Raw genomic sequence first — 10,770 nt, 5'->3', positions numbered from 1 at the left:
CACATCCCCTCTCCCCATTATGCCTCTTATGTTGGTGGCTGAGGGGGTGTGCAGTTTAGAAATTGCTACAGCAGTTCTACATGGGTAGAGAATCTCCTTATGCGCGGGGAATCTTGAACAGGGTAAATCCATAGGGTTGGTCTGCTTTTAGTGCAAACACACCACTGAATTGCAGCCACGTTTTAATGTTCACTCTGAATTTTATGCAGTAGTCCCAGAAGAATAGAGAAGCTCAAGTAGCAGAATTTGAAATAACAGCCATAGCATAGCAGTGGTACAGGCAAAATTACTGTGTGGTATTCTTACAACTCACTAATAGGAATTTTGAGCAGCGGTGAGAAGCGTGACAATGTGGAATTCTCACAGGAATTGCCAGCTTTTAACATCCAGGCCTAGAATTCCAAAAGTGATTAGTGGCATCAATTTTTAGGTACCAAGTTTGAAACCCCTTTAAAGGGGCCAGATTTTCAGAAAGCAGAACTTTGGCACTTTGTAAACATCATGCATCTTCAAGTTATCTCAAGTTGGGCTCCCAAAAATTGTGGCACTGAACAGCACTAGTGGCTTTTGAAAAGTTAAGCCCAGAAAGGGTTAACATGACTCAGAAGGGGCTAAAAAACCTGACAGGTCACACCTGAGGGAGAGTTAGTCTTGACAGGAAATCCTTGATTGAGGACACAGCCCAGCTAAGCAGGAGCAGGCAGGGCTGAGATAAGGCCAAGCAGTGAAGGCAGTTGAAGATTGTCTTGTGGCAGCCAAAGAGGAAAGGAGAAGCCCTGGAATTGCAGCCTAGAGGGAAAGGTGAGCCTAGAGAGGTGGTGGAGAAGGAAATGTGATAGAGGTGGAGTAGGAAAAGGCTCAGGAAACATCAGCAAGGTTTGAGATGGTACAGGTCTTGGCTTCTGGTTTGAAGGTTCCTGAGCTGGAACCCAGAGCAGTGTCTGGGCCCAGGTTCTTCTACAAGCCACTGGGGAAGTGGTACAATCTGTCTGGGTAATGAATTGGAACAGTGTCTCAGGCAGGTCATATGCAAAGACTCTGATACCCTATGTGTTTTCCCCCCTTTTGGGGTATGTTTACTCTGCAATTAAGCACCCATGGGTAGCCCAAGCTATGGGACTGTTTAACTGTGGTGTAGAGATTTGGGCCTGGCCTAAAGCCTGGACTCTAGGGCTCTCCTGCATCTCAGTGTAGATGTACCCATAGTGATCTAGCTGGAGGGCCAAGCCATGAAGAGGGAGTAGCCTGACTCAGAAAGAGAAAGCACTGTAACTCCTGGAGTGTGAGAGGATCCACAGCATGCGCAAGAGAAAGAAGGGAGTGTCAGACCAGACAGAGCTCTTCCCCAGATGCAGCCATAAGGAGGTGCTCTAGCAGCAGGCCTTAAATAAATAAATAAATAAATAAATAAGAAGTCACATCTCTTATTCAGATACACTTTATACAGCACCTAAAATAGTTTTATGTGAGAGAGAGAAGACATTTACACCGAGAGGGAGTAGGATTTTTCCCCACAAACTTAAATCAGTACTAAATGAACAAACACTCTCTCTCCTTTGCAAGACAAAAGGAAATTGGGATGTATATCATATCAGTTCTTGCTACTGGGTCATAAAGAAGCATTCTCCTTGTATGTGCCATACTTATAGCCACTTTGTCAATCCCTGCAATAAAGACTCAGGCAACATCTGCCTCATTCACTTAGCTAGTAAAAACACTCATTTAAAAAGGTGATGGGGAGGGAAGAAAATGGAAAAGAATGATATATGATTTTTTTTTTCTGTTTGGTACCAAGGAGGTTGCTTGAGTTGCATAGATATCCTGCTTCTTAACACTAACCTGCTGTGTTGTACCTTAAAGCCATCCCAATGAATCTGGACTGAGGGCCATCCCTTCTCATCAGCTGTCTAAGCAATAGCACAATAGGCTGAACTTTGCCTTAATGCCAATTTGGAGCAAGGGAACCTGGCATGTGGGCTGGCTGTTAAGGATTCCAGAGCTAGAGGTTAAAGAATAGCTTGCACAAACAGGTGGTTTATAATACTTTCTAAGGGTATGTCCACACTGCAATAAAAAACCCTGCAGCATCAAGTCTTGGAGCCTGGGTGAATTGACATGGCCTCGTAGGGCTCAGGCTCCAGCCTGAGTCTGAACATCTACACTGCAGCTTTTAGCCCTCCAGCCTGAGCTCTGTGAGCTGACCTGGGCCAGCTGCAACCATGTTACAGGTCTTTTATTGCAATGTAGATATATGCTGGGGCTCAGTGAAAGTCTGACCCTTATGTGGCTATGAATGGGAGTAAGCAGTGGGAGGGAAAGGGTTAATTCACTCCTCCCTGTGTAATTATATAGGACTTGCCAGACAGGAAGCACAGGCCCAGTGTGAAAGCAGGCTCCACACAGCTGCTACACCCCACCATGAGCAAGTAGGTTGGGGTATTGGCAGAGGCTTGGCTCAGCTCCTCATCACATCCTGGCTGGCAAAGCAGAGAGTGAGTGGAGAAGTCAGCTACGTCCTGTATAGCACAGCAGGAAACCACTTTCCTCCTGGAGGGAAGGACTTGTGCCTCTGAGTTACTATGCATTTGGCTCTGACTGAGGTGGCACTGCTATGCATTGCCCCAAAAGCAGGGTTTAGAGCTAAGACTCAGTGTAGCCCTGGCTGGGTTTAGACATATTGATAGCATAGCAGAAGCAAACTTCAACAGTGAAGGCCCTCTTCTAAGCATGCCTTATCCCTGGTAAACCCAAACCATGAAATACAAGCAAAACTCTATATTAGCACTAGGATTTAGTTCATGTCCAGTTCCAATGCAATTCCAATCAATGAGTTAAATTCTGCACTTATTTAGTCTAGTATCAGCCTGAAGTAAACTTGTTGATTTAAGTATAGCTACTTCAGATTTGTACTGATGTAAGGGGACTAGGGCTGGAGCCCTTGAAGCTCAGCCACACCTCACTGCAGAAGCGGGCAGTAGAGAGTTCCTCCAAGTTGCCTAGAGTGGTGGTGTGGGAAGCAGCCAATCAGAGAGGCTGCAGGGAGCAGCCAATCGGGGCCCAGCAGGCTAATATAAGAAGAGCTACAGGACAGAGGGTAATCAGTTTTCTGCTGGAGTTGGAAGAGTGTGGATGGTGTGCCTGGCTGGCTGAGGGAGTGCTGGGTCCCTGCACAGAGCAGTGCTGGCAGAGGCCGGGGGGAATGCTGGGACTCAATCAGGACAAGACACTGAGGTAAGGGCAAAGAATGAGCTGGGGCTGTGGGGAAGTGGCCCAGGGAATCCTAGCAGCAACATAGTTTATTCAAAGGGATTTGGTTGATAGCTGCTAGCTATAGGATTCCTCAGCTGGGATCTGGAGTAGAGAGTGGGCCTAGCTCCCCACCCTACCAGTCACTGGGAAAGTGGCCTGGACTTTGATGTGCTCTAGAAGGGGAACTGAACTATTTTAGTGGCCTACCTGATGAGTTGGGCCAAAAAGGCCCAGAGAGGCTAAGAGTCTTCAGGGAGGGAGCTCTGGGGAACATGGTCCCACACCAGGGTTGGGACTGTTGAAGAGCCAGGACAATTTGAGAGAGCCCAGAAGGGGTTGAGACAGTTTGAACCGGTGTACCGTGATAGGTCCTGCTGGGATGACTGAGCCCAGAGATAGGGCTGCATTCTTCAGATTGAGAGACTTTACAGATGAAGCTGAGAGGCCCCCTGTTGGACATATATCCCAGAAGGTGGTTGTGGTGTGAGGGTGTAGGTGTTTTTAAATCTCCCAGACAGACTGTGACATGGCTGGAGGGCTGAGTCACCAAAGACCCACCACAAACAGAGTGTGTGTGCAGGTACCATGCACTGAGATTGGGGGGCGGGAGACGAGGAAGCTTGTGAGAGGTCAGTGCACCCCATTACACCTGGGTCTAAACTTAAAACTTTTGTGAGTATAGCTATGTTGATTAGGCATGCAATTGTTTTTTCCCTCCCTTACCCTTTGATTGACATAGCTCTGCCAGCAACAACCCTAGTGTAGCTATAGTTGTCATGCTGTCTGGAGTGGCTCATGATTATAAGTGCCTACCTCAGGGCAGACTGTCAAAAACAGAGCAGACACCCCAAACTGATGGTCACTAGAACAGTCTTACTGTGGAGTCACAGACTGTCCTCTTAGACTCTCCTTGCCACCCAGACAAACTGGACTCAGGGATAAATGGTCATTTATCCCAAAAATCACACCATGTTCAGGTTCCTTCCAGTCCCAAGAGAGCAGTCACTTACCGCAGATGAATTGGTACCCTAAAGACAACAATTGTAGCCAATTCTATCATAAGCTATCTAAAGGCTTTTTAACTAGGAAAAGGAAATGTTATTTACAAGTTAAAGCAAGCAAACATATAAACACAAATGAGTTACCATCTAGATCCTCAGTGTGACAGAGTTGTAATGATCTCTCAACTCAAAGCATCTTTCAGGGTGGACCCAGGAGGCAGCCCCTGGGGATCTCTGGCTTCAGTTTGGTGGCTCTTGCCCTGTGAGAGTTCAAACAGCAAAGAGATGGAAGATTTTCCTGTGACTGTTTTATTTTCTTCCTTCAATTTCCAAGTCCACAGGACATGCTTCCTTGCACATAGCACTTCCAAGGTGGGATGGGGCAATTAACTGATTGTTTGTATTGAGGTATTCCTTGACAGTCCATCTGATTTTATAGCCCTTCTGGGTGGGTGGAGGTGGGGGAATGATTCCCAGGCCTAGCCTCACAAGTTCAGAGCCAACATTTTCAAAGTTATAAAGCAAACCTTACATATATACTTACAGCTTGAACTATAGACATTACCAGTGAAGTTGATGCATGCATCAACTTACAAGTATTTCACAGAATCTAAACACTAAATACATTCTTATAAGACCTGATGCCTATCTTGAGGAAAAACTAACATAGGGGAACTGATCTGGTTTCCAGTGAGAGCTTCAGTTCTTACCCAAACCTGCAACCTGGGCAAGAGCTGGCATGTATGACGTACCAGCATCACAGTAGTTCTACCAGCAAAACAGTCCTCTTGTCACAGTAGCTTATTTTGTTTGGAGAACTGGTATAAAGTATACTGGCAAAAGCACTCTTTGCTGCATGTGCTTTAGGAGGTCTTCCTGATAGCTATACCGGCAAATTTTTTCTAGTATAGACAAGGTCTTCATGAGTGTCCTGAATTTCACAGCACTACATGGAATTACTCCTGGCTACCTGGGAGACAATCTCTTTCCTTCCACAGGAGTGACGAAAGCTCTCTGAAAGTGGAGGATGGGGGAGGGGGCCCATAGGCACCTGAACTGTGGCCCTGCACTCTCATGCTACCCTTTTCCCCAGAGCCCGTGCCCTCATGCTGCCTTTTCCCCAACCCCCAAGACCCTGCCTTCCTTCTCTCCACCCACTCCCTGCTGTCACTTGCCCTTATGGCTGATAAAAAGTGGGAGGCCTCCCACTTTTAAAAGTGATGGTGCCATGGTCCACTGGCCCTGTGTTCTGGTGCCCTGACCATGACCCCTCCTAATAGCTGCCCTCCATTGACTGTTGTGGTGTGCCTGTTGATCATTAGGGTGTGAGCTTGTGGCCCTGGAAGACAGAACCCTCACAGGACTCTGTAGGGTTACCAGGCATCTGTGGGTTTGTTTTTTTTTCTGGAACGCCTGGTTGACAAGGGACCCTGTCTGCACTGACAACCGGGCCATTAAAAGTCCAGTTAGTAGTGCAATGGGGCCAAGGCAGGCTCCGTGGCTCCTGGAAATGGCAACATGTTCTCTGGCTCCTAGGCACAGATGCGGCCAGGGGGCTCTGTGCATTGCTCCTGCCCTGAGTGCCAGCTTTGCAGCTCCCACTGGCTGGGAACTACAGCCAATGGAAGCAGTGGGGGTGGTGCCTGTGGCATAAAGGCAGTGTGGAGACTCCATGGCTGCTCCTGTGCCTAGGAGCCAAAGGACATGTTGCCATTTCTGGGAGCTGCCTCAGGTAAGTGCTGTCTGGAGGATGCCCCAAACCCCCTCCCCCAGTCCTGAGCCCCCTCCAGCACCCCAACCCTCTGCCCCAGCTCAATGAAAATGAGCAAGGGTGGGGGAGAGCAAGTGACAGAGGGAGGGGGATGGAATGAGTGTGGCAATGCCCTTGGAGAAGGGGAGAGGAAGGGGTCAGAGCAAGGATGTTCTGTTTTCTGCTATTAGAAAGTTGGCAACCTTACACAGGAGCTGGATCAAGGATATCAAATTCACAGGCAGAAGAAATAAGAACAGTCACATACAGAGCCAAGTGTCCGACCCATGTATTTGCCTAGGCTTTCCACCCAGTAGATCCTTTTATTCTCTCAGATTAAGTCACTTAACTCAAACCTCCCTTAAGCCTGATTTTTGGGGCAGGAGGTGGGGACAGGGAAGGAATTAAAAAGAAAACATTGACACTTTTCATGTCATGGGTTAAGGGCCTAATAAGTAGGGTAAATAAGCTTGGGAAACCTGGGTCTTGCTTTTCACATAAGCAGTGAAATAATTGTTCATCCAGTTTGTACTTAGCTCTCCTTTGAATTGGATTTGTTGCAGGATCAAGTAGTGAGGTTACATTTATTAATACAAAATTAGTTTCTGAATGTTTTTGAAAGTGCTCTTCCAGAAGGGAGATGAACACTACTAATCTTATTTTACAGCATGAAAGGCACAGCCATTGCTTCTTTGTTTACACTCTTTCTTGTATCTGTTGCTTCACCTGAATTGCAATAGTAACACAAACAGTATATTATGCTGAAAGGTGCTAATGGCTGCCAGAAGGAGGATCTCTTATCTAAAGCCTCTTTCAGGCTTGACAGAAAAACAGTTTTGATTGATCTATGTAGTAAAAACCATCTCAGGCTACTGGCCGAGGCAGTGGGCAGCAGGGCAGAGAGCTAAGTTGTGTAGACTGAGGGGTTTCCCTGGAAGCAAAAGCTGGGGTAGGATATTTATTACAGCCAGCAGGCTGTGGAGTTTGAGAAATCCAGGAGAATGAGTAGTGAGTGTCTCCATGAGAGAAAATGGAGGGATAACTTCTTGAGTACAGAGCTTGCTGGAATGAAATGCAAATTAATGCACATTGGAAAACATTTTATATGTGTAGTTGGGATTATGATGGGATCTAAATTAGCTCTTACCTCTCAAGAAAGATCTTGGAGTCATTGTGGATAGTTCTCTGAAAACATCCACTCAATGTGCAGCGGCAGTCAAAAAAGTGAACCATGTTGGAAAAGGGAAAGATAACAAGACAGAAAATATCATATTGCCTCTATATAAATCCATGGTATGCCCACATCTTGAATACTGCATGCAGATGTTGTTGCCCCATCTCAAAAACGATGTATTAGAAACAGTACTGAAAAGGCAATAAAAGTGATTAGGGGTGTCAAGGCTGATTCCCCACTCCGGCAGAAGGTGGGGGCCCGCAAGGATTTTTAAAAATGAATACTGGCCCCTCCAGGCTTGTATTGAACTTCCAAGGTAACAGCTTTTCTCTGACCTTGGCTTGGTAAACGCTGCCACCACCCAAATGCAACCCCCCCTTTTTGGAACCCAAGAAGCCCTTTCATCCCCCCATCCCAGTGAAGAGCTGAGAAAGAAAACAAAGGAAATTAGCTGTTGCTACCAGCTAATTAAACAACATATGCACAAACGTCTTAGGACACCAAAAATCCAAATCTGTTCTTAAAAATATTTTCTTTTAAAACTAAAAGAAAATACATCTGGAACTTAAGCTTTTGCTAAATTTTACAAGAGGAATTCCAAAAATTAAGCACCCAAAATAGCTTTCTTGGGGGTTCAGCATAAAGGTTAACAGCAAACAAAAGCATCTGGGGTTAGCACAGAGGAGTTCACAAGCCAATAAGAAATAACCTTAGTTGCATCTTCCTAGACATTCCCTGATTACTTACATATTTGGGGTTTTAGATAAGTAGGGTTGAGATATGATTTGATTTCTCTTCTTCTTCTCCCCCCACCCCCACCCAACCTAGTTTTAAAGCTGCTTACAGCATTGCTGTGCTCTTCGTCTCCCTCTCTTCCGGAGAACCACAACACACAGACAAAGGGATGTTTTTGTTTTTTTTTTTTTCTCCCAATTTAAAAAAGTTCTAGCCCTCCCATTGGCTCTTTCGGTCAGGTGCCCACTCCTTTTCCTTTACTTGGGGGACTTTAACTCTTTACAGGTAAAACAAGCAGAGAACAGCCACCAAGAGATATTTTATGGCTGGCTGGGTGTCCATAAAAGGGAGCTATGCCCTCCCCTTCATTTATCACAAGGGGTATGGAACAGCGTCCGTATGAGGAAAGATTAATAGGACTGGGACTTTTCAGCTTCGAAAAGAGACAACTGAAAGGGGATATGATAGAGGTCTATAAAATCATGAGTGGCATGGAGAAAGTAGATAAGGAAATGGTTACTCCTTCTAACACAAGAACTAGGGGTCACCCACTGAAATTAATAGGCAGCAGGTTTAAAACAAACAAAAGGAAGTATTTCTTCACACAATGCACAGTCAGCCTGTGGAACTCTTTGCCAGAGGGTGTTGTGAAGGCCATGACTATAACAGGGTTCAAAAAAGAACTAGATAAATTCATGGAAGATAGGTCCATCAATGGCTATTAGCAAGGGATGCTAAACTATGGTCTGAAGTGTCCCTAGCCTCTGTTTGCCAGAAGCTGGGAATGGGAGAACGGGATGGATCACTTGATGATTACCTGTTCTGCTCATTCCCTTTGAGGCACCTGGCACTGGCCACTATTAGAAGACAGGATACTGGGCTAGATGGACCATTGATCTGACCCAGCATGGCTGTTCTTACGAAAGTTTTGGGGATATTTGAGCAAGGAAATTGCCAGTTTGTGGTGGGTTTTGTTTGTTACTGTGTTCAGGGAAACATACCTTTGTGTACATTCTTTGTATTCAAGGACGTTTACACCAAGAATATGCTAGTCTGTTACTGATTTGTCCTGATAATGGAAACAACCTTGCAAGGCCCTAAATATTGGCTAATCTCTAAGGCCAACACTAATAATCACTCTCCCATAGAGGAACAGTTTCTTTTTAGAAATTCCCAATAGTCTCCTTCCTAATTTTAAACAGTCTCCCTGTGAATATTGCCCTACAAGTGTTGCAACATTTGGTAGCAGCAATCGCATCATTATTAACATTTATCTTGGAGATTTTAGCCTTCAGAGAGGCTTTGACAATGTCCTTTGGTAGGATGACCACCTTTTCAAAATGCAAAAATGGGACACCTACATAAGAACGGCCGTACCAGGTCAGACCAAAGGTCCATCTAGCCCAGTATCTATCTACCTACAGTGGCCAATGCGAGGTGTCTCAGAGGGAGTGAACCTAACAGGCAATGATCAAGTGATCTCTCTTGCCATCCATCTCCATCCTCTGACAAACAGAGGCTAGGGACACCATTCCTTACCCATCCTGGCTAATAGCCATTTATGGACTTAACTGGGTAAATTCATGGTGGTTTTCTTTTAAATGCTGTTATAGTCCTAGCCTTCACAACCTCCTCAGGTAAGGAGTTCCACAAGTTGACTGTGCGCTGCGTGAAGAAGAACTTCCTATGTGACATATCTAGTTGTTGTTTTGGGGGGCGGGGGAGCAGTATCCCCCATGCTCTGTCAACTTCTGCCTATGCTGGGATGTTCTCTAGTCTTGTTATAGTGAGAGAACCAGTGTAAAGAGGTGGGACTAACATCACTGTTCAAGTTGACTAGTTTTGGGCACATAACACATTGAAGTTCAAGAACTCTTCCATAGAATCCTTTGGCTCTGGTAGAAGGTTAATTTAGGCAACTTGGTGCTTGCCTCTTTGATGCACAGTGGCTGTTATAACAGGAAGTCTCTGCACCTTGTCTCTGCATGTTTGCTTAGTATCAAGGCATTTCGTATAATTAAAATTTGTGCGTGATTGATCACACTTACCCAAAAGTAAATTTGAAGTAACTCAAAGTCAATGGAACCTTGGGATTGGACCAGATAGTAGCAGAAGTCTTATCCCTGTGTAGTTCTGGAATAAATAGAACCTTTTGCCTAAGGATTTTTACCATATAGTTGTGTGTTGGGGATTCTGATTGCTTCTACCTGAGGGGCATGTTCCTGTGTAGAGGAAGCCATCTGGGAAAATCTCTGGCATATTTAGCTCACCATATGTCTTCAGAAATTTCTGCTTTTGAAACGAACATTCTTAAAAACAGCCACAGTAAGACTGTCATTTGGTCATTGCGATGTTGAGGCCTATGATGCACTCAGATGAAAGGCAGTAAGCAGGGGGGACAGAGGAGAGAACTTGACTGAAAAGGGGAAAAAAAAGAACTTCATTTTCATATTACTATGCCTTTCCTATTTATTACATATGCACACTCTTGTATTCATTTGTACACAGATGTTTTTTCCTATGTGTATATATTCTAGGCAGGGCAGGTAGCATCATGTGTAAAGTTGCTCATCGCTTTCCATTATAAGACCCTGTTTTTCATGTGTTGATGATCAAACTGCAAAGATTTAACTGTTTGGGTAAACTTTTCCATGCAGGGTGGCTGTTTCATACTACTGCTAAGAATGAGGCTATGGAAGAATAAGCTTTGCTCACATTTAAAAAATTCTTGAGGCTACTTTATTTTGAACTTTGGAGCAGGGACTTGAAATTTGTCAGGGGTTGCCTTTATACCAGGGATAGGTCTTTTCCCAGTGAAAATCCACCCTGATTTGGCCAAGTTATGAGATTTCCAAAAATGG

At 45.1% G+C, this 10,770-nt stretch overlaps 1 long non-coding RNA gene across 2 annotated transcripts in view; it reads left to right on the top strand.

Moving 5' to 3' along the window:
* The first annotated feature begins 669 nt into the window (after positions 1–669).
* The window catches only part of LOC120395486, a 104,623-nt gene continuing 94,522 nt past the window's right edge, over positions 670–10,770 (top strand). Inside the window, exon 1 of one of the 2 annotated variants that reach the window (XR_005592660.1) lies at positions 670–801. This is a non-coding gene — a long non-coding RNA (uncharacterized LOC120395486). Of the gene's footprint in view, positions 802–3,109; positions 3,232–10,770 lie in introns of those variants that run through there. The other variant, XR_005592659.1, reaches the window with a different exon arrangement.

This window comes from Mauremys reevesii, linkage group 1, assembly GCF_016161935.1.
Source record: "Mauremys reevesii isolate NIE-2019 linkage group 1, ASM1616193v1, whole genome shotgun sequence".
Lineage (NCBI taxonomy): Eukaryota > Metazoa > Chordata > Testudines > Geoemydidae > Mauremys > Mauremys reevesii.
The sequence above is the reverse complement of the archived record's forward strand: the minus strand, read 5'-3'. Positions and strand labels throughout refer to the sequence as shown.